At 44.5% G+C, this 27,185-nt stretch overlaps 1 protein-coding gene across 1 annotated transcript in view; it reads right to left on the bottom strand.

The window, feature by feature from the left end:
* The window catches only part of UGGT1 (UDP-glucose glycoprotein glucosyltransferase 1), a gene marked incomplete in the record, with an annotated part of 2,149,769 nt that overhangs the window by 169,520 nt on the left and 1,953,064 nt on the right, over nucleotides 1-27,185 (bottom strand).

The following is a 27,185-nucleotide window of genomic DNA, read 5'->3' as shown; positions in this document are numbered from 1 at the left end:
ACCGACATAAGAGGTGCCGTGAAAGGATCTAAGTGATGGTGCTCCGCCCAAATGGAGAAACGTTTCCACTTACTTCGATAGACCCTTCTGGTGGAAGGTTTATGTGCTGCTACTAGGATGGCTTTGACTGGTGAGGAGATTCCGAGAGTCCTTATCAGGAGTGGAACTGGAGCAACCAAGCAGTCAGCTTGAGGTTGACCAGGTTGGGGGTCGGAAGACCCAGAGGGTGAGTAATGAGATCCGGAAGGGGATCCAAAATCCAGGGTGGATGAATCAGATGAGACCACAGGTACGGGAACCACGTTTGACGAGGCCAGAATGGGGCAATGAGGATCATTTTGCTCCCCAGCCGACTGGCTTTCTGTAAGAGTTTTAGCATCATGGGCAATGGAGGGTAAGCGTAAAGGAGACCGGGAGGCCAAGCATGTACTACAGAGTCTCTCGGGGACTCCCCCTGAGGGGGGATTAGAGCAAAGTAACTGTTGCATTTGGTATTTGAAGGAGAGGCAAAAAGATCGCAACAGGGTTGCCCCCATTGGGCAAATATTTGTTTCGCTACTAGAGGATTGAGAGACCATTCGTATGGGGTCAGAATCGAATGACTGAGCCTGTCTGCTAGGATGTTGGACCATCCCGGAATGTGCGTTGCAAAGAGAAAGCGGTTGGTGGATATTGCCCATTCCCACACTCTCATGGCCTCGCGACAAAGAGGATAAAACCTGGTTCCCCCCTGTTTGTTGATGTACCGTTTGTACTGCAATCGTCCCAATCGGAAGAAGGTTGTGAAGTGCCTGCAACGTCAAAAGCACCGCCCTCATCTCTAGGACACTGATATGCAAGGAGGTCTCTGTGTTGTTCCATGTGCCTTGGACCGTTCTGCCTGAATAGTGCCCCCCCACCCCAGACGAGAGGCGTCCGTGGTCACTGTGGCGACGGGGGAAGGCATCGACAATGGTCGTCCCGTGTGGAGACTCGGGGACGGAAGCCACCACATGAGCGACCCTCTGCAAGCCCTGCTTAGGGGAATAGAATGGGACAGGGGGTTGCGAGACAGGGACCATTGTACCTGGAGGGTCCACTGCAGGACCCTCATTTAGACGGGCTAGGGGCAGCAGAGGAATAGCTGCCGCCATGGACCCTAGAGCCCTCAGGATCAATTCCGCCGTTGGAGCAGGAAGTCGGAGAATGGCCTGGACATGCAACCTCAGGTTCTGAAGCCGATCGGGAGTCAGGAAGGCAAGCATTATTCTGGAGTCCAATCACGCCCCTATGAAATCTATTACCTGTGTAGGGAACAGAGAGGATTTGGCCATGTTGATAGTCAACCCTAGACGTGGAGCAAGGTTGAGGAAATAATCCCTGCCTGAACAGAGCAGATGCCTTGTTGGGGCAGTGAGGAGCCAGTCGTCGAGGTACGGAAAGACCTGAATTCCGTCTTTCCGTGAAGCCTCAGGTGGGCCGCTATAACCACCAAGACTTCGGTGAACACCCTGGGGGCTGAGGTGAGACCAAAGGGAAGGGCCCTGAACTGAAAGTGACTGGCTCCCAGCTGGAAGCGGAGGAACCTCCTGGAGCGTCTGTCCACCAGAATGTGGTAGTACACATCCTTGAGGTCTATCGAGCACATCCAGTCGTTCTCCCGTAATAGGGGGAGAATAGATTGTAGAGTGACCATTCGGAACTTTTCTTTGGGTACTGCCAGGTTCAGGAGAGAAAGATCGAGAATGGATCTCAAGTCCCCCGTCTTTTTTGGCACCAGAAAGAACCTGGAGTAAAACCCCGATCCGAACTGATCTGGGGGGACGGGTTGGATGGCTCTTTTTTGCAAAAGCTGCTGAATTTCTGTAGCAGCCGCCTCCCTTTGATTGGGTGGTACGTTGGGGAGGCTTCTGGTTTTGGGGGTTACAATAAAGGGAATTAGGTAGCCTCTGGATATGATACGAAGCACCCAGCGATCTGTTGTTATGGACTCCCACATTGCTAGGTGCTTCGAAAGACGCCCCCGACTGCCTCCAGAGTGGAGCAGCCAGGCAACCCCTCAGGGGTTCTGCGTGGGCCTCTCAGAGAAAGGTTCTCTGGACCCAAAATTTCTGGGACCCCCTCTGCCTCTTGGGCGGCGTTCCTCCCTGTCCTCCTCTGCCACGAGAGGACTAGTTGTCTGGAGCAGACTGGGACTGATGCGATTTTCGGAACCACATCTTCTTCTGACCCTTTTGGTTCTTGGAAAAGGACCTCTGGGGAGCAGAGAAGTGGACTCCGATGGCAGACAACGTCTTCCCATCTTTCTCGCTCTGGACTAAAGTGTTGCGAACGGTTTTGCCAAACAGTGCAGAACCATCAAAGGGGGCATTCGCAAATGACGGCTTAAAGGGTTCCGAGAAGTCACAATGTCGGAGCCAGGCTTGGCGCCTAATTACCAGGCCGGCTCCACCAGCTCTAGCAGTTCCTTCAGTGGCGTGAGACAAGAGCCGCATAGAGGTGTTGGAAACTGAACGTAGAATAGACATTCGGGAGGAGTACAGCTGCTTGTCCCCTTTCGACATGGACTCTGGGGGGATGCAGCGTATTCTTTTATTAGATCTCGCTGCATCCGGATGACGTGTGCCATGTAGTTCAGCGCCCTCATGGAGAAGGTTGCTGAACTAAAGACCCGCTTCCCAAGGCGGTCCATCGCTTGAGACTCCTTACTCGGCGGGTGGACCGCAGAGCTCTCCTGAGCCAACTCTCTCTTGGTGGCCACCGCCACCAACATGACATCCACGGGGGGACCTCTGCTCCAGTGGGTTCTTTCAGCAGGGGGACTCAGGATTCTATCTGGGCGCTTGGGGACTGGCTCTACAGTGTCCGGCTCCTTCCAAGCCCTGGTGGAAATAAGGTCCACCAGGGGGTCGGGGGGAGGGGACACCCAAGAGGTAGATGGCCCTGCTTCGAACGCCTCTAGGAATACGGACTCATCGGAGGAAGCCTTGGGGGCAGACCACCCTCCCCTAATCCTGAGCATTTCCATGATGTCTCCAAAGGAGACATCCTCGGGGGGTGAACTTGGGGAGCCTTCCCCTTCATCTAAGTCTGTATCTTCCGTAAGGGACTCAGGGGGGTCCACGTGCCTCCTCTTACACTTGGCTTTGTGAGGGACCTCCTCGGGGGGGCTGTCCGAGGAAGACTCACCAGCAATATCACGTTCCAAAGGAACACCCAGAGACGCTGAAGCAGGCTGCCCTGAAGGCCGGGTGATGGGAGCCCGGACCAGCTGAGAGGGAGTGCAGGGGGGAGCCGAAGCCAGGACCGGAGGTCCGGATGCACTCAACAGTGCCCTCTCCACCACTGCGAAAGCCGAGGGGGAGCCACTCTCAATAGGCTCCGAGAGTCGACTCCCACTCGGATCCGAAGCGGGGAACGGATCTGGGGCAGAGACCCTCGGATCCGAAGGACCCGTGTGCTCCGACCGGGACGGAGCCTAAGTCACACAAAGTCCCTCGGATCCGAAGCTCAACCCACGGCTCTGAGAGGTCGGATCCCATCAGGCTCGAGGGACCAGTCGGAGCCGAAGTAACCAGTACTATCGGCTCCGACCCATCACCGGATCTGACGCGGCTCGGCTCCGAATGCTCCGAACCCGGGAAGCGGGACGGAGAAGGAGTGATTGGGGCAAAAAATGGGGTCGAGATCCCCCCCGGAGGGGGGGAGGCAAGAGCACTCCCATCTGCAGCTGGGCCTGGATGAACCTCCTCATCATCCGGTCCATGTCTGCATCTGACATACTGAAGGTGGACCTCAACGAGGCCACCGAGGCAGACCTAGAGTGTCGCCTCGATGGGGACCGGGTCCCTTCCTCCCCGGGTCCCGGTGAAAAACAAGGGGACCGGAGCCGAGGAGGAGATGATCCAGAAGCTCTGGTTGGAGAAGTCCACTTGGCGGGCGGGGCCGAGGAAAAGTCCTCGGCCTGCCGCTTATGGTGCTTCTCCTTCCGTTCGTTTTTTCCGGCCTCCCTCTCCTCCGGAGCCGAAACGGGAGGTTGAGTCCCGACCGGTGGGAGGGAGACAGGGGTGGCTACCACCGAGGGCTGGGTAGCGGCCACAGAAGTACCAGAGGCCGGAGCCGTGTCCGGGGGCAAAAGGCCCGCCAGGATCAGCTTCGACCTCCGGTCCTTAAGTACCCTGGGGTTGAACGCTGTGCAAAGCACGCATCCCGAAGAGAGGTGTTCAACCCCAAGGCACCTAACGCACCGGGTGTGGCCATCTGCCGGTGAAAGCTTATGGCCACACTTGGTGCATTTTGAAAAGATGGCTTTAGGGGCCTCCGACATGGTGTACAGAAAACACACTCACTAGGCCCCTACACACACCACAAACACACACTACGAACCAGCGAGGGCAGGGAGGTAAATTTAAACACAAAAGATATAAAAATAGGGAACCTGAACACTCGTACACACTCACACAAGAGAAAAGAAGAAAAAAGCAAAGTTTTTCTCACAAAGTTCACTCAACTGTCATGAGCTCGAAATCCAGCTTGTAGCTTGGAGCGCGGCAAACTAGATCTGAGGTCAGCCAGGGTTGGCAGGGGATTATGGGTAAAGGGAGGAGCTAGGAGCTCGGATCTATGCTGTGGTAGAAGTTGCCGGATCGGATCCGTATCCCAAAGGTTGCTGACAAATGAAGTTCCTACTTCAGATTATCTATTACTGTTTGTGACCTTTGGAACTTGTAGTACAAAGACAGGAACGGCCTTAGGTCAACTGGTGCCCTAGGCAAAAGGGCTCCATGGCCCCCTTCCACACCACCCAGTGCCCCCATCCTGGTCAACTTACATCAAATAAATACTGGAAAAGTGCCCCTGCTAGAGCGGCGTCCTAGGCGGCCGCCTAGTTGGCCTATGCCTAAGGCCGGCTATGAGTACAATCTTTTCTCTAGAGAGGCCTAGCTGATTCTTTGTGGCAGGGAGTTTCAAAGTGGTCTGATCTGGATAGAAATCCTAACGGCTCTGTTTTTTGTGATTGGATAACTAGGCTGTTTTTTTGTTTCTTCACCTTAAACAGCTAGTGTTTAAACCAGTTTGTACTTGTATGCTAGAAGCTACAGTGAGTTAAGCCTTCTGCCCTTGCTCTGCTGTTTTATGCTGTCAGACAACAAAAGATAAGTTGCTTATTTTCAACTGTTTCTGCACTTCTGATAGAACAGTACTTGTGGCATATCTGTTTAAACTGTGCAACTGTGTTTTAGGCCTAGTGAATTCAATCCTTACCTGTGTTCCGATCTTGTATCCCAGCCACCCTCTCAACTGCTGTTGTGGTGTTAGAGCTTGGTGGCTTTTGAGTTGCCCGCCTCTACTATAAATTTCATATTGGTCACTCTCCCCAGTCCCATTACATCAGCTCATTCAGAGTACAGTAAGATCAGCCGCATCTGTTGCTGCTCATCAGTAGCATTATACTTTATTTGAGCTACTTTTTGCTGTTGTGATTGTGAGCTAATTTATCACATTTACACTGTTTTACAGCAAATTTACTAATTACCTGTATTTCATTGTTATTTACTGCAACTCATTACTATTACATTGCATTTTACTGCATTTCATTACCGTTTAACTGTTTTTTCATACTGTGAGTTCTGTTTTTTGTCTGTAGTGGTTAATCTGTGTTTTTTTGAGAGCTTTACTGTTTTCTTAACCCTTAAATTGAGTAGCATAGTCTGATACAAGTTTGCTGCATCCAGAGCTGCAGCTGCACTGTTTTTAACCCTTTGTGAGGTATTCCAGCTACAAATTCTCCATTAGTAGCACTTGTGTGATCGCCTAGTAGTACTACTCTTAGACCATTCACCCTTTACTCTCTTAGCTCTCTTTGGCCTCCCCTCCCTCAGATTCTGACAAATATGGATGGACAATTTCCTATGCTTTCTCCTGCCAGTCTGGTTGATATGGGCATCCTGAGACAGTGTAGCAACTACATCATGTACACAGACAACCCTCTACTACTACTACCACCTAGGAACACAATTTGAGAGAGATGCAATTACATTAAGATCCTAGAGTCAATGATCTCTCCCTCACAAGCCAGTACATCAGGTACTGAGAAGGATGTCAACATAGATACCGCACCTCAACCACCGTCCACACCTACACAACACACACCCACATATGTGGAGGTCCTCAACAAAAACATAACCAAACAGGAGAGACCTCAGAGGCACAAACACATGCAAACTCCACTGTGCACCACATATAGTCCACACACCTGCGTCTCACAGTCACAATGGCCTAAACAGAAATTCAACATACTAGTCATAGGAGACACCATTGTGAGAGAAAGATGCGACTCCTCACCAGGCTTGATAAGGAGAAAATCACGGTTAGTTGTTTGTCAGATGCCAAAATCTGCCATATCACCCATGCACTCAAGTCTCTCAACAACAAGTACTGCTGACTCTGTCACAGTCCATGCTGTCGTGAACAACTTGAGACATACTTACCTGGACTACATGAAGATAGGCATGTCAGAGCTCAATGAATGTGTGTCCCAGGTAGGTATGTTCATGGCCTTAAGCAGCATTCTACCATCAACCAGAATGATGCTGCAATACAAACAGAAAATGATTTAACAATTGGCTTAGTTTCTGGTGTCAATCCAAGGGGATCCAGTACCTGACAGCCTGGGAAGACATGACAGACAAACCACTATGCGCTTTACAAGAGATGGCCTGCATCTGTCTCCCTTGGGCTTCAGGCTGCTGGCAAAGGCTCTTGCCACCCCCATAGTGTCTTTTTTAGGCAATGCCATGAGATCAAAATTACCAACATGAAAATTTCATCAAAACGCAAATTAAAGATCATGCTGCTAAAATGCTAGGAGTCTAAATATGAAACTGCAATCATTGCAAGCATTCTTAACCCTGGAAGATGCTGACATTTATGCAGTCACAGAAACCTGGTTCAAAGCTGCAGAGAGCACCCAAGCCATACCAGGTTACTCATTCTATCATATATTCCGACCCCAAACTGTGGGTAGCAGGACAAAAGGAGGTGGAGCTGCACTATATCTATATCTATATATCTATCTATCTATATATATATATATATATATATATATATATATATATATATATATATATATATATAAACAAAAGACACACACACTTCCAGGCTGGTTAAACGGTATGATATACAGGAAACATTCCAGGTGCAGTTAACCATTGACAGGGCCCCTATTCAAATCATAGCTAGCTACAGGCCCTCAACTTTGACTCAAGATGCCCACTCCACCTATCTGGACCTCTTCGAATCTATGAAGATTCTTCCCTTTATCTTGATCCTGGGCAACTTTAACTATCCAACAATAGACTGGAAGGACTACTCATGCCAAAACACAAATGCTGAGAAATGTCTTGATTTCGTCAATGCAAACGCCTTGGACCAGTTGGCTGACACCCAAAATATCTTGGACTTGGTATTAACCAACATGAGTAACCACTGCTATATTTCTGCAGTGTCATCTTCCCTGGTAAGATCTGACCACAAAGCTGTCACTTTTGAAGTCACCATCTCCCCCGACCACCCACTAGATAGGGTCAAACAAAAAAACTTCTCAAAAGCTGATTACAACGTCCTGAGGGAAGGTATAAACAGCTTCACATCTCCCTTCCCCTTCACAGGAACTGGCACACACATCCAAACCTACACCAAAGTACTATACGAGCATTTATATAACTGCATGTAATCAGGAATACCCAACAGGATGAAATCCTCTTCCTCGAGTAAGTGTAAGCCTGTCTGGTGGACATCAGTAATAAATAAACTGCATAATAAAAGGAAAAAACTGCTGTCCAGGACCAAGAAAGAGCAGGTGCTTAATTGGAAGCAATTGCTCCTTAGTCTGAACAAGCAAATAAGAGCACAGCACTAGTGAAATCCTCCAAACCAAACTGAGTCCAAAGTGACCACATCTACTAAAGACAATAACAAGGCTTTCTTTGCATATGCCTGCAAACTCAAGGGAAGCACCCAAATCTGCTCAGAACTGGTGGTCACTGACACCACATACACAAATGCCGTAGATATAGCCAACCTGCTGGCAGACAGGTTCAGTGAAAACTTCATCCCTGGCTTTTCCCCCATCAGTAAATCAGGACATCCCCAGCACCTGCTCCTCCCTCCCCTTATCGCTAGGCAGCAAGTTACCACTGCCCCCTCAAAGGCAAAAAATACAGCCTCCATGGGAGCAGATAACATCCCAGGCTACATCCCACATGAACTCAGACAGGAGCTTGCAGCACCATTAGGCACCCTATTCAACCACAGCCAGAGTACTGGCTTCGTCCCAGCCAGGTGGAGGACAGCCACGGTCATCCCTTTGCACAAAGGTGGAGCATCTACTGATCCAGGAAATTATAGCCCCATCAGCCTAACTAGCCTGATCTGCAAGGTCATGGAGCGGATTATCATGGACCTCATTAACAAGGACACTGGCAACCTCCAAACACTTAACCCCACACAGTTTGGTTTCGTCAAGGGGAGGTCATGTCTGCTAAACTTGGTCAACTTCTTTGAGACAGTCACCAAAGCCACAGACAAGAGGAAGACCGTGCACACCACCTACTCTGACCAGGCTAAAGCCTTCAATACTATTCCCCACTCGGGTATAATAGATAAATTCTCTCAACTAGGTGTCAATCCATATGTTACCAGATGGGCAGCAAACTGGCTCAATGACTGAACCACCTAGTCAAAATAGGGGAAGCCACCTCAGGCAGTTGACCCGTAACGAGTTGGGTACCCCAGGGATCAGTCTTGGGATATACTTTTCTGAGGTGCAGGCCAAAACCAGTGGGCTACGGCTGACCAAGTTTGCAGATGACTCTAAGCTGGGTGCTGTCATCAGTTCCCCTAGCAATGTGGACATCCTCCAAGAGGGTCTCACCCAAACATATGACTGGTGCCAGAAACATGACCTCAAATGGAATGAGAAAAAATGCATCATCATCCCATTTGGGGAGAGTGACATCCCCACAAATGATCAAAATAACAAGGTCCTAAGCATGCAATCAATCGTGAGGGACTTGGGCACCCAGGTTGATAGCATACTGACTTTTTACCTCCATATTGCCTCTGTTGTACAGAAAGCTTTCTACATTGCCTCCTCATTAGTAAGGGTATCTCATTGAGGGACAAAGTGGTTATAACATCCCTGTAGTCTTCCCTTGTAAAACCCATTATTAAGTACAATGCCCCTTTTGGCAAGTACCTCACAAAGCACATGCAGCCACAAAGGTTCCTCACCAGCAGGATCTAGGGCCTCAAATACCTACCCTACACAGATAGGCTAAAGGCCCTGTCCCTCTATTTAGTCTCCTAGAGACTCCTCACAGGTGACCTCTGTCTGGCATACAAAGCAATCTCAGACCCCGCCTTGATAGGACTGCTGCATATTCACAAGTCTAGCTCCACTCGAGTAACCCGCATGAGCGACCTCAAACTGGTCTGTGACATCAGTAGGACTTTTTGGTGGGACAGATGTGTGTCTCAGAGACTCCCGCTCCACGTCAAGCAGTCTACCTCATTAACAATTTTTAAGCGCAACCTGGATAACTGGATGGGGAACAGAAACTACACCCCTGGGATTCCACCTGTGCCCCTGCTAGACAGGGGCAGTGGGTACTGACTTGGAACACAGGCTAAATTCTTAGCTAGGCTTGTAAGAGCCTCAGGACCAATAGCCTAGTAACTTCTTATGATCCTATGATTCAATAGCGCCTGACAATATCCTCAGTTGCCTGCTTAATAGCCTAAAATATGACATAGAAGGCCCACTTGAGGCACTCAAACTACAGCCTCAAAAAAGGCTACATGCCAGGTGAATAGGTGTATGCAACAGTCATCCCTCTTCATAAGGATGGAGCATCAACTGACACTGGGAACTACAAACCCATAAGTCTGACACATCTAATATACAAAGCCATGGAACAAATTATCATATAAATGATCAACAAGGACACTAACAATCTACAGACACTGGACCCATTCCAGTTTGACTTTAAGGGAAGGCCTGTCCTACTAAACATGGCAGACTTCTTCGAGAGGGTGAGCATGGCTACTGGTGATGGGAAAACTGTGCACACCACCTACCTTGATCTAGCCAAGGCATTCAGTACAATACCCCACTCAGCTATTGTTGACAAACTCTCAAAATTAAGCATAAATCCCTACATAACTCACTGGATTGCCAGCTGGCTCACAGACAGGACCCAAGTAGTCAGGGTCAGAGAATCCACTCCTACCAGACTTGTGACCAGCAGAGTACCCAGGGGCTCAAAGATGGGCCCGCTCCTGTTTGGCATTTACTTTTCGGAAGTCAAGGCTAATGTCAAAGGCCTCTGGCTCACCAAGTTTGCAGATGACTAAGTTGGGAGCTATCACAGATTCCACCCACGACACCAACATCCCACAAGAAGGTCTAACACAAACAAATGAATGGTGCAAAAGACATGGATTAAAACTCAGTGCAAAGAAATGCATTATAATGCTCTTTGGGAAACCATCCACCCAAGCCAAGTACTTCAGTGATAAAACACCTTAAGAGCTGACCCAATAGTTAGGGGTCTGTAAACATCCAAAGACTGTAATTTGGCATTTGACCAACACAGAGTCAAGACAGTAAGAAAGTCATTTTATGTTACCCAACTCAAAAGTAAGGGTATGGTATCCAGGGCCAAGGAAGTAATAGCACCACACTGCACAGCCCTTACCAGACCCATCAATGACAATGACCCCTTTGGCATGTACCTAACCAGACATGTGCAACAGCTGTAATGCCTTCAAAGGTTCCTCACAAAAAGAATCCAGGGTAGGAATACCCTGTCTTAAACAGATTGGAGGTGATACATGCCAAGCATACAAGTCATCCTCAGATCCATCTCTAATGAATCTCTTGCACATCAACACCAAAAACACTATATCCAAGGACCTGAACTTTATCTGCAACATAAATACAGAGTGCTGCAGGGCCAGATATGTGTCTCAAAGGATCCCAGCACTATGGAATAAGCTCCCCATCTATGTGAAGCAGAGTTCATCCCTTATTGAAAAGAAACCTTAGTCATTGGATGGGAAATCACAAATTCACCCCTGGTCTGGCCCTCATGTCTTTGATGGACAGAGGTCAACAGTAAGTAAATTCATCCCCAATATACCCCCCCAGCCCCCCTTAAACACACATGCACTCACATAACCCTTAGCTATCTTTTTACTAATATACCCCACCATATAGTTGTTCATGGTACTTTGGGACAAGACTGGGTTGAGTTGCACATCTAGGCTTTTAAAGACCCTGGTTGCCATTAGCCTAGTATGAACCTACAATGAAAAGAGGTTGGAGGAAAGGAAGAAGGTGAAACAAGATAAGAGGAGGTAAATTAAGTTAATTAAATTAGGATGGAAAAGAAGAGAGAGAAGGTAGGTGCAGTGGGGAGTTAATGTTTGTGAAGGAATAAGCAGAAGGTAGGGCTGGAGATAAGGTAAGGTTTAGTGACAGGAGAACAGATTTAGAGCATTTAACATGGGTGAGAGCAGGATCATGGCCCTGATAGAAAGAAGGGCTGAACAAACAGGTGATCGTTGTCCAAAGGTGCATTTAGTAGTTGCACATTAATATCTTAAAGAGCAGCATAAAGGCTAAGACAAACATGCTACAAGATAAGTGTTTTTATGCAACTCTACAGCATGGACATCCAGAGTACGGCACATGTTTTGTGATACATTTCCCTACTTTTTTACAGCAGTCTGAATTACCTTAGAAAGCCTGCCTTTAACAATTCCATCTTCCAGTTACTCTGTAATTTCTTTGACCTGCTTGAGGATGCCCCAGTGATAATTGGTCATATGTCTGACAGTTCATGGGCATAACTCTCAACTGTACCAAATTCCTCGGTATTTACTGGTTTTGGGGGGCAAAATAATGGGGTGCCACGAATTCCAGAGTGGCCCCCTTAATTCCCGATTTTTTTAGTATTACAACTTTAAATTTATGGTTGAAGTCACCACGCATAAGCAGCCTATAGGGGCGTGCATGATGACATCAACTACTGCCTGTTTGACTTGGTCAGACATTTATTTTGAACTGTTTTGCAGGGAAATAGGAAATACATCAACAATGGCAGCTGTGCGCAACTTAAGTTTGCAGAATCCACCCACATGTCTGCAGGTCAGGATGAGAAATGGGCTCAGCCTCCAGGTAAGAAAAAAAAATAATAAAATTATCTTCTTTGATATGCACACTAACAGGCCTGGCAAACGCGGCAGTAGTTTTGCTTGTTATTGTTATTCAGAAGAACAAACTGCATAGCTTTTACCCTTGTTCAGAAGAACAAACTGCATAGCTCTTTTACCCTTATTCAGAAGAACAAACTGCATAGCTCTTTTACCCTGTAGATTTGCTTATTGTTATTCAAAAGAACGAAGTGCATAGCTCTTTTACCATCTAGTTTTGCTTGTTATTGTTATTTAGAAGAACGAAAGTACAGTTGTGTACACTTACCATAAATGTAGATGTTCGAGTTTATTCACTGTTGCAGTCATCACATTGGGTTATCTGCCTGCAGGTAGCCCTCAGCCGGCCTGAATATCAAGAGTCTTCGGATTTCTGCTTTGGATGCTGTCGCCTCTTCCATGACGTCAGAGGTATAAAACATGCAGTCGACGCCATTACATCAGTTTTTCTTGCCCCAGATGTCAGGTGCCCCCACAATAGGAAGCAATTATATGGAATGGTACACCCCCAGCAAAAAGCAAATACACATGATATAATATATGCCAAACAAGAAGGAAAGGTAGAGCCAAGAGAAGTCAGGGGGCTGGAGGGAGGGAAACCAGGACTGCAACAGTGAATACACTCGAACATCTGCATTTATGGTAAGTGTACACAACTGTACTATGCTCTTCGTGTTTCACTGTTGTAGTCATCACATTTGGGTTGATTCCCAAAGCTAAGGAAGGGTGGAGGTAGTTAAAGAGCATTAGGGCCAGCAATCAGACCCTGTAAGACTGCTGTGGCAAATCCAGCTCTGGATTTAGAAAAGATAGGCAGGTGGTAATGCTTGGTGAAAGTATGTATACAGCTTAAGGTAGCAGCTTCCAGGATGTCCCTGGGTAGGGACTCCTCTGAGAAATGCCATAGAGGTAGATGCAGCCCTGGTGGAATTAGATCTTATCCCCTGTGGGGTAGATTTTCCATGGTGCTTGTAGCAGAAATTAATGCAATGGGCTATCCATTTGGAAATGGTTTGCTTTGAAATGGCCTTCCCCTCTGCCCCTGCAGCAAAGCTAACTAGCAGATGGTCACATTTTCTGAGAAGCTTAGCCCTGTCCAAATAGAATCTAAGCTGTCTGTGCACATCCAGAGAATGCAGTATCCTTTCCCCTTTATTTTGAGGATTAGGGAAAAAAGTAGGCAAATGAATGGACTGGTTTAGGGCCACAGTAGACACCACCTTGGGCATAAAGGATGGATTAGTCCTGAGGGAAACCCTGTCCGCATGGAAGACAATGAAGGGTTCCACTACTATGAGGGCCTGCAGTTCAGACACTCTTCTTGCTGAAGTGATGGCTAGAAGTAAGGCTGTTTTCCAAGAAAGGAATTTCAACTATGCTGTAGCAGCTGGTTCAAAGGGGGGGAGGGGGTTTTTTTCAAAACAAAGTTAAGGTCCCAGGCTGCAGTGGGAGCTCTCCTGGGGGGGTCTTAAATTTTTGGCCCCCTCTAAGGAATTGTTTTAGCAGGGGGTGAGAGAAGAGGGGTGGTTCAGTGTTATAATGTGCTGAAATGGCAGAGGCATGAATCTTAATAGATGAGAAAGATAGGCCCTTGTGGAGCATTTCTGTTAAATAATCTAGAATATGAGGTAAGCTGGGCAGCGTTGTGCCCATCCACTGAGCCCGGCTCCAGGAACAGTATCTTTTCCACTCCAGCACCTGCTTACTGAAGATTGCTAGAGGTGAGCTCAGGGGATTAGCCAGGCTGCAAGGTTCAGGGTTTGAAGCTGAGGGTGCAGAATCTGGCCCGCCTGCTGGGACAGCAGGGAAGGGGTCTGAGGCAGGTGCCATGGTTGTAGCACAGTTAGACTGTGCAAAAGGGGGTACTAGTGCTGGTGTGGCCAGTCTGGTGCAATCAGTATTGCCCTTGGCTTGTCCTGTTTGATCTTTAGTAGAACTTTCGAGAGGAGCGGGAGAGGGGGAAAGGCCTAAACCGAGAAGCTTTCCCAGATAAAGGACAGGGGATCCACTTTCCAAGCTTGACTGTGGGGAGTTCTGGTGCAGAATTTGTTCCATTGGTAGTTCTGAGGGGAGGCAAACAGGTCTACCTCTGGAGTTCCCCATTTGTTCCTAAAGAGCATGAATATTTTGGGTTCTAGTTTCCATTCGTGCGGGTCCATGAGATTTCTGCTTAAGCTGTCTGCCAGTGAATTTAGTTTGCCTGGCAGGAATTGAGCTTGTAGGTGCACTTGGTAGCTCAAGGCTGTGTTCCACAGAGCCATGGCTAGTCTGCAGAGAGGGTAGGAGTGGGTTCCCCCCTGCTTGTTTATGTACCACATAACTGTGGTGTTGTCTGTCTTTACCAATAGTTGTCCTGGAAGAATAAGGTCTTTGAAGGCTGTCAGAGCATTCTGTACAGCTAACATTTATTTTTGATTGATATGCAGGTGTATCTGATTTGGGTTCCATTTGCCCTGAATGCACTGCCCTGCCATGTGAGCCCCCCATGCATAGTCTGATGCGTCTGTTATTAGGGTTTGAGAGGCAGGGGGGTAGAGTGAAAGGGAGTCCCTTGTTGTGGTAGCAGGCCTCTGCCCACCAAAGGAACTCTGCTCTTAAACAAGGAATGACAGGAATCATTGTTTCCAGGTCCTGAGAATATTGATACCATAGACTTTTTAGATACCACTGACGTTTCCTCATATGCAGTCTTGCATATGGAATTAGCAGAATGCAAGAGGCCATGAACCCCAGAGCTTGCAGTATTTTCCTTGTAGATAGCTGGGTTTTTGTGGCTAATAGTTTGAAGTAGGTTGTCAAATTCCTGCCCATAGTAGGGGTGGGAGGTTGGCATAATGGTTAAGGTATTTCCTCTACAAACACAAGGTGCAGGACTTGATTCTCACATGGGGTAATTGGCTATGCTTAAAATGTCCCAGAAGGACAGTTAGCCTAGTACTAATCTATGAACCTTAAAATAGACTTGTTTCGCCGGAGTGAGGAATGCCATCTGGAAAGTTGTGTTCAAGCTTACTCCCAGGAATACAATCTGTTGGCAAGGTACTAGGTGTAATTTCTTTTTGTTGATGGTGTACCCCAGTGAAGTTAGAAGTTTCTTTACAAATGTCAGGTGTTGTAATAGCAAGTCCTGACTTTGTGCCTGAATCAGGCAATCGTCCAACTATGGGTAAAACTCTGAATATCTCTCTGCCTGCAAAATGCAATGGCTGGAGCTAGACACTTTGTGAACATCCTGGCCGCAGTAGATAAGCCAAAGGGAAATGCAGAGAACTGATAATGCATGCAGCCCGCCCTGAAACATAGGTATTGTCTGCAGGATTCCCTTATTGGGATGTGCAGGTAAGCTTCCTCTAAGTCTAGGGTTGCCAGCCAGGCATCCTTGGCTAGCATAGGAAGAAGCTGTTGAAGAGTTAGCATTTTGAATTTCGGAACCACCAGAAAGATGTTGAGAATAGACAGTCCAGGATAGGACACCAGGAGTTTTCTTTTCTGGGTACCAGGAACAGTCTTGAATAAAAACCTTGTCCCCTTTGTTTTGCCGGAACAGGTTCAATGGCCCTGATACTGAGTAGGGAGAGAGTACTTGTTTTTGGGCCTCCGCCCACTGATTTGGGGGGAGGTCTGGCCAACCACTTAGGGTTGGTAGAGTGTGGAAGTGGAATCTGTACCCTAGGGAAACTATGTTTAAAACCCATTTGTCCTGGGTAATGAGTTCCCAGTTTTCTGCATGCAGGGTGAGCTTTCCTCCTAAGAGAGCAAGTAGTTGAGCAGGGCTTGGAAGGGTTAAGGTTGTCATTGTGCCATTTTTCCGTGGGGGGGGGGCTTACTACTCCCTGCTTTGAAAGTGGGAGCCCCCCCCACTGCTTAGATCTGTGCGTAGCCCAAGACTGAAGTCTTGGTGGTCTGCTGTTCCTGGGTTTGGACTGAGAAGGCCTGGAAGGGACTGGAAAAGACCAGTTCTTTGATGGCCAATGCCTACTGAATCTAGGAGGCTGTACTTGTAAGAAATTTTTAAGTTTGCATAAATTTAGCTTTTTTTCTCCATCCTCTTGAGGACGACTTCTGCTTTGTTGCCAAAAAGGCGGTCTTGGTTTAAAGGTGCAGCTAGTAATTTACCTTTAAGATGATCTGGCAAGTTTTGTTCCTTAAGCCAAGCATGCCTTCTAAGTACAGACCCAGTGACAGCAGCCCTGCAAGATGCTTCTAAAGCATCAAAACCACATTGCAAGTTATGTTTAACAACTTGTTCAGCAGAATGCATTAAATCTTGTAACTCTGTGTTCAACACAGTCAGGCATCAACATCATTTTCTGTTTAAGCAGTCCCATAATATGCTGCTGATACTTTAACATATGAAACTGGCAATTTAAAGCCCAAATGGTCTAAGTAACAGAAGTGTATACCTTCTTACCCCATCTGTCTAAGGCTCTAGAGTCCCTATCAGAAGGGGTAGGATTTTGGCAGCAGTAGCCTTAATGCCTTTGGGAGCTGGAGGTAAAGTGTCTGGGGTAAGGCTAGATTCCAAGAAAACATCATCTACAATAGCAAGAATAGGAGGGATAGCTAGAGTCCTGTGTTGAGGCAGGAGTAAAAATTCACCAAGTCTCCTTTTGGACTCTGAATAGTCCTGGCTTTCCCAGCGGAAATGCTCCCCAAGGGTATGCAAGGGTTCACCAAAAGAAAAATCTTCTGGAGGGGAAGCAGGGGGAATGGAATCCTCTGCATCGGAATCCTCATAAGCAGATAAGGGCAAATCCTGGTAATCAGAAGGAACAGAGATACCAGATTCCTGATGCGAAGAATCAGAAAGAAAATCAGTTCTAAGTCTCTTAGAGGGGGAAGGCTGGCTTCCCCTAATTAAGGTAATAAGGTCTTCAGCCATTCTAAGCATTTGTTTTTGGGGCATATGGGCCTGAGTATGTGGTTTGGTCATTGGTTTTCTAGGCATAGTGAGAGTTTTAGGTCTGAGGAATTCGGTATTTCTAGCTCGAAACGAAGCCTTCTGTTTAATATGAAAGTCTGTAGGCCTGAATACACCTTCAGAAGTCGGTGCCTGCACAGTGGCTCTGGACTCATCCAAGGTAGAGACATCTGCAGGTTCCAGAGTCGAAGAAGCATCTCGTGGCACACCGGACTCTGAATGGGTCTCAGTAGAGGCCTGCGAGTCTGTAGTAGAGGGTATCAGGGGCTGCGAAAGCACCTCAATGAGTACCAGTGGACTGGCGACTAGCTTAACAGAAGTGTCGTCGGCAGTTTTGGACCTATGCAGTCTGTCTCTCTCTTTATCCTTACGTTTTTTCAGAAAATCGGTAGTCGGATGGCTTAACGAAGCCATTTTGGAGTACGGAGATCGAGAACGAAAGTATTTAGCTACAAAAATAGCCCGACGACTAATAGTTCGGGTGTTGAACAAGGCACAAAACCGACAGCAAGGGACTTCGTGGTCTGGGCCTAAACAGGGGATGCAGTAAGAATGAAAACCTCTATGAGATATTTGCTTTCCACAGGCAAGACAATTGTTACTTTTTTCTGACATCGGTTAGAGCAAGAAAAAAGGATCCCCAACGGGGTACTTGTCTTTTTTGAAGACTTCGGGTCTGAAACTCGAAAACGAAAATTTCTGGAGTCGGACGACCGGCACTTGAGAACTGCTTCTGCTTCGGGCACCGCACGGCAAGAAAGACTAATGTAATGGTGTCGGTTGCATGTTTTATACCCCTGACGACCTGATGTCATGGAAGAGGCGACAGCACCCAACGCAGAAATCCAAAGACACTGATATTCAGGCCGGCTGAGGGCTACCTGCAGGCAGATAACCCAAACGTGATGACTGCAACAGGGAAACACAAAGAACATCTGCATAGCTCTTTTACCATGCAGTCTTGCTTATTGTTATTCAGAAGAACAAACTGCATAGATCTTTTACCCTTATTCAGAAGGACAAATTGCATGATGGCTATTCAGACGAATGAACTGCATAGCTCTTTGCTTGTTTTTATACCCTTATTCAGAAGAACAAACTGCTGGGCCACTCTGCATAGCTCAGGTGTGTGTGTGTAGGCTTATGAAATGCATTTGTAGGCAGTTTTCCCCTGTAGCTTCATTCTATTCAGAAGGAAATGTGTGTGTGTGTGTGTGTGTGTGTGTGTGTGTGTGTGTGTGTGTGTGTGTGTGTGTGTGTGTGTGTGTGTGTGTAAAATGCCCCAGATAAGTATAACTGGTGGTTATAGTGTTATTCGGGCTCAAATCCTGTATCTTAGGTACAAGGAACAACAGCCTGAATTCCCTACCCATACCACCACTTGTGATTCAATGTCCGGAATGTTTGGCTCATACCTTTGGGATGTTCCTCTTAAAATTTGTGGTTTTCTAGCAAATCAGTGAGAACTGCAGTCACCAAATAATGATAGCCATTTAAGTTTGCCTTCCTATCACTCAGGAAATGCATGACAACACATTTTATTCCACCAACTTTCCAAGATTATACAAGCAATGCTTAAAATGGATCCCTGTTTTTTTCGGCTTTTGTTTCCCCCAATAAAGTTTGGCTTTTCAAGATTTCTTGTGCTGCAAAGTTAAGAGATATAGTTGAGTGTATAGTGGATTTTACAAGGAGCTGAGAGCTTCAGGGGAAGATAAGTTTAGTGCTGCTTATCCCAAGTCTGCTTCCATTGTTAGTAGCACAATGGGTAGAATATACTTGTTTTTGATGCAGAAGGTTGTGGGTTCTACTCCCACAGCATGTAGATGGTTTACTGATACTGTGTTGTACTTTTAAAAGGGGTGCATGCTGCAGTCCTGAGAATGTCCTCCTTTGAAGGAGATACGTAGTAACTATGAACCTGTTGGCTAACTAGTGCAATGCAAGCTTGTCTGGAATTAAATCATCAACCCCCCCTTTTTTCTGATTTTCTACATGGGGTCTGCTGTTGCTCGTCAGCTTTCAATGTCTCTCTTGATTCAATGCAGTTAATTTGAATTTTATAAAAGACAACTGTATTTTAATTTTATACAGTTCAAAGTTTGATACACGGTCAAATGTTTAACTAAAACACTATTCTGGCTATATTTTGTGTTTAATATTTTGTCTGTTCTTCAATTTGTGTTTTAAAGCTGGTATCCCACAATTCCGCTGGAGTGGGCTGGGTTACATAATTATATATCTGCAAACTTTATGTTAATTAGCGTACAGACTTTTGGCCAGTTGTACCTACTTTTCTTGGGGCTTTGTTCAGATTTTTGATGTCTCCAGGTTTAGAGGTATGTTCATGGGTGATTCCTACGTTGGATGAGGTTAACACTTTCTTTTCTTTTAACCATATTGACACAATTTTAATTGCAAATGTTATAAATCACTTAAAATCTATCCAGTCACTATCAGTCAAACATTACATATCTCATTCAAATCCTGCATTCTTTTAACCCTCTTCCTCCTCTGCATGTATTCTTCCCACAGTTCCCATTCATGTAATTCACTCCCACCCTTTTCTAAAGATCCCAATTCCAGTTGTTTTCTCTCGGTTACTATATTCACTTCTGCTAGTGAAGTTGTTTTAGACTTTGATTTCCATTTTCCAGTAACTGCTTTTTTGGCAACCACCATAAAGTGGCTCAGCAAGCCTTACTATGTCTAGGCAATTCCGATTCTGTATCATAGCTCAAAAAAATAATTTCCTTAGTTACACCAATCTACTCACCCAGTATCTCTGACAGAGCAGTCTGCAGGCAATCTAATGTCTGACAACTCATTACACTCCCAGAAAATATGTTCCCAATTACCACTTTCTTCCCCATCGCTGTTCAGTGAGGAACATGGAATTAACTCATTTCTTCACTGTAGTGCAATCTCGGAGTTAGTATATATAATTTGCAAGGGGTGTGGGGGACACAGCCCCCACATGGTGGGTGCAGGGGGGGCTTGCCCCCCTGCAAAATAGTGAAGTAAATGTACCATTCACTGTAGAGTGCAATGGTGTGCTAGGGTGCATAGCATGGAAGACTGAGGTCATCTCCTGTTATGTCGAATACATCAAACTACTGGTGTTGATGTATTCAGTTTCGACTTGGCCTCTTTATCGACGATCCATATTTGGCATTTCGGGCTGACATTGTGACAGGTCGACCAATGCAGTTTCGAAAATACAATAGTAAATCTAATAAAAAAGTATATGCATCTATGAAAATAACACTAGCTTGATAGCAACAACCATATCTAGCCAATCCCAAAAGATGTGCTTCACACTGCTGTAAGAAGGAAAAAGAACTTGTTAAAGAGGCAATATTTTTTCCAAGAAAGGACAAAGTCAGAAACAAAGATCATGCATGTATTTAACCAGAATGACAATTCAATATGTTCATGCTCCATCCTCTTTACACCTATAGGACTTGAACTGCTGGCTTAAGTCAGCTTAATATATGAAACGTTCCCAGGTCTCCATTCCTTTCCTTAAAAGCACTAAGCCATGTTCTCTTCTATCCCAAAAATCTTAAATATGCCTTTCATGAATAAAGCAAAAGAAATTAAAACAGAGGAGGAAAAAAAGGACAAATATTACATTAAGACTCCTCTCAGACCGTATCCTTCAGCTTGAGGGAAGGAGAGAGAAGGATCATGCAGATCTTGTATTATGTTAAAAACACAGCTTTCATATTTAACATGACTTGCTCCAACCTCTTCAAACATAAGGACAAAGTCTCAAGTTCATCATCCTGGGTGTCACTATGAAAGTACTCCATGTAAGACAGTAGCTCTGAAGGAAAGCTTAGATCATGAGATAAAATTCAGTTAGTAGTGTCTTGAAAAAGCATGTAGTGAAACCCCTGCTGCAGCTGCACAAATGTCATCCAAGGATGTATTTCTGAGAAATGCCAGATAGGCAGTCACCATTTAAGTTGATTGTGCTGCAGGACTACATGCCAAGGACTCATATCCTTAGATCATAATCTAATGCACTCTGAAAGCAACCTGGACAATCTGACTTTACAATCCAATTTACTGGTATCATAGGAGACAAGCAACATAAAATCTTTCCTGCTTTGTATTCTGCCGGTGGAGAAGCAAACTCCTGGCTGGCTCACCATTGTTTTTTGGTATTTAAAATGCTACAAAATGTACAGTACTGCACAAAGACGACACTTGTAAAGATTTGTATGAAGTTTGTGCAAATGTACAGAATTTAAAGAATTGGTTACGACAGAAACATGCAGATTCATGGGATAAAGATAAAATAAATTCCAGTTCAGCTGACACAGCTAAAGTGCTCAGAAAGACATACTGGGTGTAGCCAGTTAGAAAAAAAACAGTAACCATAGGTTCATAGGTAGGTACTAGGTTATCAGCCCAAGGGCCTATGTAAGCCTAGCCAGTAAGGTTCCCTGGCTTTCGCTACCCAAGAAAGTTATTTTCCTGTGCCCGTCGAGCAGAGCCACAGAAGTGATCCCTGGGGTGAATTTCTTATTTCCCATCTACTCATCAAGATTTTTCTTGAAGAGTGCTGATATGGAACTCTGCTTGACATCGATAAGTAGCTTGTTCCAGAGTATGGGAAGTCTCTGGGACAGGAATCTAACCCTCCAACATGTTCTGTTTATTGTGGTGACAAGTTTTAGGTCCCTAGAGCATGTATCTCAGAGGGCTTGGGATTTCTTAAGGTGTAGCATGTCCATCGGCTCTGGGTTTGATATAGCTTTGTATGTTAGGCAGAGATCACCTTGGAGTAGGTGATATGCTATGGAGTAAAGCTGGTGTTTTTTGAGACTGGCCCTCTATGTTAGGCCGTACTTTGGAGAAATAGATACCAAACAGGAGAGGACCCAGGACTGAACCCTGTGGCACTCCACTTGTCACTGGTTTGAAGTCAGATTTGGAGTCTGCAACTTTTACAGTGTGGGTTCTGTCAGTGAGCCAGTTGGCGGCCCATCTTGTGACACAAGGATTTATACCCAGTTTAATGAGTTTATCTATAATTCCAGAATGGGGGATGGTGTTGAAAGCCTTGGCAAAGTGTGGTCGTACACATTTATGTTGTGTAGAGTGTACCAGAAATAACAGTCAAGTTACAGAATTACAGTTTGTCAGGATTTAAAGGGTTAAAAATTACAGCAGCTAACAGTTTAAAGTGTAACAGCTCTATACTAGGTATGGACATGGCATAAGAGTTAACTACAAAGTTATTAGAGTATTTTAAAATTACAGTTTTTGACAGGATGCTAGAACAGACAGAGCATGACAAAGAAGATGTTTTTAAGTCTAACATTTTTCTCTTGGTACCAATGAAGATAGGTTTAAAATAGTAAGTGCAGTCAAACATGAGAAAACTGGAGAAAGGTGGGGGATGAGAAAAGAGATGTACTAAGAGCGGCATCAGCCCCTCCAGCTATGGGAAGCCCTGATGATATACAACAGACAGGATAAAAACCAGTAGGGGGTCAGTAGCTAGGGAATACCACACTTGCAGTACACAAGCATATAAATGGCTTCCTATGGAATGGGAAGGAACCCATTACGTAGGGTATATAATACCACTGATGACATTAACTAAAGAATTACCTGAAGGTAAAATAAAAAATGTCAGGAGAAAGAAAATTAGGAAACAGTTTTGGTACATTAGATCATCACAGATCTACAGTCATGACATAAATGCAACAGAAGCAAAAGGGTCTTTGTGCTCTGAGCAACAAGGAGTGCTGTTTTTACATTCCAGACAAGGCAAAATCCATAAATCAACATTTAAGTAATATACAACTAATATCTGAAAAGGCTAGAAAGACATGGAACAGTGACTGGAGTAATTGGTTAAATGGGTTATTTTCAGAATGGTGAAAAAACATTATTACAGTTAAATTGCTGTAGTAGCCATTATTTTGTTGATCATAATAATGTGCATGTGTGTTAAACTTTGTATTGAAAAGAATGTTAATCGGGTATCTATTGTAACTAATTTAGGTGGTAAAGAAAGTAACAACCAATGGAGACATGATTTTTCTGTAAGATTCAAGGTTTGATGCATCAGTGGTGGCAATCACCAAATATATATGCAAGCACGCTAAAAGCTTAAGTATGTCTCACAAGTATAAGCCACAAATATAGCTCTAAATATATTTAATAATAAATAATAAAAGAACAAGACAATACTCAGCAAACAAACACAGTAACTTCAGAGTTCAGAATCACAGGAAATACTTTAAAACAACATTTCAGGACAGTCTCAAATAAATACAGAAAACATCTAAACTAATCTTTACTATATTTATTTATTTTACATTTGTTGACCGGGCTAGCCTAACTGGATACATGTCCATTTTCAGTAGAGGCCTGGGGAGAAAAGCTCCAAGCATCTGCAGAGAGTAAATAATACAATATATAGTAATAGTCAAGTGGAATTACAGTACATTAGCTACATAGTGCATTAGCTAGATAGGTAGAAAAAAATGTTTACAGAGTAGGTTAGTAGCTTTAAGCTAAGATTAAATACAGTAAACCAAAAACATGATTTTTTTTTTTTTTTTTTTTGAAATAGAGATAGGTGAGCTAAGACAGAAGAGTAGAAAAGTATAGAGAGAGCAGGAGGTGAAAGAGATATCAGTCTGGGTTGGAGCAGGGACATAGCCAGTGAGTTGTAAGATATTCTTTCAGATGCTTTTTAAACATAATAGTGGAAGCAAGGGAGGAAAGTTCAGTAGGAAGTTGGTTCCAGATTTTCCCTACTGTGTTGGTGAAAAGTGAATCTCCCTGCTTTGTTATTTGATTTAATAGAGGAAGCTAGAAGCTTATTCGATGAGTGTAGCATAGCAAGATTTTTGTAGGGTGAAATCAGGTTAGTGAGGATAAGGGTATTTTTTGGGTGGTAAAGGATTTTTTGGGTGATAACAATTTGTTGATAAAGTAGTTGGTTCTGCAGTTCTAGCCATCCCAGTTGTTTTAGGTTAAGACAGTGGTGAGTTCTAAAGGTGGTGCCAGTGGCAAATCTGGCTATGTTATTGTAACTGGTGGAAAGTTTGGTGAGATTGTTTTTTGATAGATTGGTATATATTGCTGAAGCATAGAACAGGGTAGACATAAGGTGGGTCTGGGCAATAGTTATTCTGGCTGAAGGGGAAAGAAAAGGTTTGATTCTGTAAAGAGTGCCTAGTTTTTTGTTGACTGTCTTTATAGTTGAGTTAATGTGATCATCAAAAGTAAGGTTATTATCTATTATTACTCCTAGAAGACGGGTCGAAGTGTCTGGGGCTATGTTGGTAGCATTGTTGGAGGTTAATGTGAAGTGCAGTTGAGGTGATTTATGAGTTGGAGGAAAGAGTAACAACTTTGTTTTTTTTGGGGTTCAGGAGGAGGCAGTGTTGCATAAACCAATTTTCAGCACTGTTAAATACTGTTTGGGTGAGAGACTGCAGAGAGGTTATGGACTTAGCTGAGCAAATTAAAGTGGAGTCATCTGCATATTGTATGCAGATGGCCTAAGGAATATTGGTATGTAGGTCATTGGTAAACAATGAGAAAAGTAGTGGCCCTAAAATAGAGCCTTGGGGTACTCCAGTGTTCACAGGAAGGGATTTTGAAAGATTATTATCCCACAATACTGCTTGTTGTCTGTTTTCCAGATAGGATTTAAACCAATTTAATGCATGTGGGTCAAGAGATTGGGCTTTTAGAATGTCTATAAGGATATTATGGTTGACCATATCAAAGGCTTTTGAAAGGTCAATAAATAATGCAGAGGAAAAAGTGTTATTGTTACGGTTTTTGTTTATGGAGTCAGAAAAGGACAGAAGGGCAGTTGTTGTGCTATGGAAAGGCCTAAAGCCATGTTGGCAGTTGGCAAGTAGATTATTTTGGAGAAAGTGGGTAAGTAGTTGTTTGTGTATGCACTTTTCCATTATCTTAGCAATTGGAGACAGTAAGGCGATAGGCCAAAAGTTAGAGAGTTCAGTAGATGACCCACCCTTATGTAGAGGGATGATGTGGGATACTTTCCAAATGGAGGGGATTTTGCTTTCTAAAATTGTTCTATTTATAAGGATGGAGATAGGATATGCAATAGCTTTTGCTGCTATTTGCAGGTATTCAGCTGGAAGACAGTCAGCAGAAGGGGTGCATGGTTTTAGTTTTTGAAGGAATTTGCAAATGAGTGATGTGGGTATCGGTTGTATTTGAAAGGTAGGAGATGGAGTCTTTGTGGTATTTAATGGGGATGTGGTAATAGGTGGTAAAGTATTGGCTAGGGTTTGAATGGCTTCAGTGAAGTAGTTATTAAAGGCATCAGGAATTTGGTTGGAGTTATTTTGGTTGAAACCTGTTGGGGCAGGAGTTTTAGAGTGGCCTGGCTGAAGAAGTTTGTTAATGCCAGACCAGAATTTTTGTGGTTTTTGCTGGTGAGTTTGTTGGAGGTGAAGGTAATAGTGTTTTTTGTCTTTGAGAATATCTTTCTTGGTTGCATTTCTTACCTGTTTATAGTAAAGGTGATCTGATGGACATTTGGAGTTTCTCCATTTGGCCCAAATTTTATTTCTGAATAGGATTTTTGCCTAGTTTCTTTAGTGAGCCAGGGGGCAATTTTGGTCCTTATTCGTGAAGAACGATAGGGGGCGTGGTAATCTAGGATCTGAAGGAATCTCGTGTTAAAGTAGGTCACTGCATCATCAAGTGAAAGATGAGACATAGGTGACCAGTCACATGATTTCAGTTCATTTTGGAAGCTCTCTTGGTTAAAAAATTTTTTGGACCGTGAGGTTTTAAAATTATTAGTAGTAGGGCTATGGATTCTTTGTTTAATAATATAGGTTAGCATGTGGTCGCTAATATCGTCAGGAAGGGTACCTGGTTTATAAGTATCATGGTGGCTGTTTATAAGTATCCAGTCTAGAGTGGTTTCCTTGCTGCTTGGCTTATGGATTCTAGTAGGAGTGGTTATGATTTGTGAGAATCCATAAAGATTTATATGATTGGGAGGATTAAGGGAACTGCAGGTAGCCCAGTCTATATTAAAATCACCTAATACAATGGTTTCCTGAAGTAGGTGGGTAGAGAGGTAACTAAGTAAGTTTTCAAGAGTGTTGATATTGTTTCCAGGAGGGAGATATGTGCAGATTAGATAGATAGATTTGGAGTTGTTTATTTGAAGTTTGGCACTAAGAGTTTCTGAATTGGCATCTGATGGTAGGAGCACATTGAAAGAAGAAACTTGGAGTTCAGATTTATATAGTATGGCTACACCTCCACCTTTTTTGGTTTTACGGTCAAGTCTCAAGATATTATATCCAGGAGGGGTAATCTCTTGGTCCAAAGTTGAGGGCTTTAGCCATGTTTCTGTAATACAGAGAATATCAAATGAGTGCACATCTAAGAGTGCATGTAGGTGGGTAATTTTATTGTTAATGCTATGGATGTTAAGGTGAGCTATTAGGAGGGAGTTAGAGGGTCTATTTAAAGTAGTGATCAGAGGAGTTGTTTGGTTGTGTAGGTTATTGTGAGTGTCAGTATTGGGACCTGGGTTAGGATGAATATCACCATCTAGTAGGGGGGGTTGGTGAGGATATTGTATAAACTTAAGGAATTTGTAGAAATTGTTTGGGCATTTTTTTATATGGAAGTAAGTAACATGGGAAGCTCTATGGTATTTAGGTAATATATAGATAGAAGAGGAGGTAATGTTACTGTGGTTGTGGTTGTTTATGGGGGAAATTGGTAGAGTTTGCTGGTAGTGATGGTGGTGTTCAGGAAGAGAGGTGTATTCAAACAAGGTTAATGTGTATGGTATTGTGAGAGAAGTAAGAGTTGAAGTTAAGAGTAGTAGGTTAGTGAACATAGATTTTTGTGTTAGGGCCATAAGGGTATGAGGTTACGGAGTTTGGGTATATTTACAAAAGGAGTATAGTAAGTAAATTATAGGTGGGGGAAAGGAGGGAGTGCTTAAAGAGGAAGAGTAGGT

Source organism: Protopterus annectens, chromosome 4.part1 (assembly GCF_019279795.1).
Source record: "Protopterus annectens isolate FY-2018-M chromosome 4.part1, PAN1.0, whole genome shotgun sequence".
NCBI lineage: Eukaryota > Metazoa > Chordata > Ceratodontiformes > Protopteridae > Protopterus > Protopterus annectens.
Note: the sequence above shows the minus strand (reverse complement) of the source record. Positions and strands in the feature narration are given on the sequence as shown.